This window comes from Octodon degus, unplaced genomic scaffold (genome assembly GCF_000260255.1).
Source record: "Octodon degus isolate 3935 unplaced genomic scaffold, OctDeg1.0 scaffold00184, whole genome shotgun sequence".
NCBI lineage: Eukaryota > Metazoa > Chordata > Mammalia > Rodentia > Octodontidae > Octodon > Octodon degus.
The window spans coordinates 4,210,984-4,211,790 of record NW_004524760.1 but is presented as its reverse complement, the minus strand read 5'-3'; positions in this window follow the sequence as shown (position 1 = coordinate 4,211,790).

Here is an 807-nt window from a genome sequence, read left to right as displayed (position 1 = left end):
ATGGCCTCTCATCCTACTGTTATTCTCTCACCCCCATCTCTCTTTCCATAGTTGCTTAAACCAAGGACAACTGCCCCGCTTAACATCTCCCTCAGTCAGACCAGAGCCCCTGCACCGCCACAGCAGGTGCTGCCACATCAGCCGCTGTGCAGGCCTGGCTGAAGACTCCTCCAGCCGCCCTCTGCCCTTCACCCTCCTCCAGGCACCTCTGCTGCAGCCGCTTCACCTTCTGACCTCTCAACTTTCAGTCGGTCTACATTCCTCGCTGCCCCCCTCCCCTTATAACCATAGTCTTTTCCTTCAGGCTTTTCACTTTAACAAGTTTTTTCCCCAAAAGCGTATGCCCTTCCCTCTGCTATCCATCAAGCTAAAGACAAGATACCAGCCCACAGAGCAAACCAACACACTGCCCTTTCCAGCCAAACGCAATGCTCACCTGCCCCAGCCACTTCTACACTCTACACAGCCACAACAGACACCTGTTTCCCTCACTGTCAGCCTACAAGACTGAGACGTGTACACGTCAGCGCTCCTCTATCGTGCTATGCCTCGTCCTTATACCCTGCTCAGTCTGCTTGCTCCCACTCAAACCTGATACACTACATTAAACCTAAACATATATTAACTATAAATAAGAGGTTTTTATGTTTTTCCAAATTCTTCATATAAGGGATCTCTGCTAATTGACCTACAAAAGTTCTGACTAGTCTCTTATAATTACAAACTTAAAAAAAGATCATCATAATCTAACCAGGCCAAAAATATACTTGAGTGCACTCTCATTTTATAAAAATGTCCATGTATGGG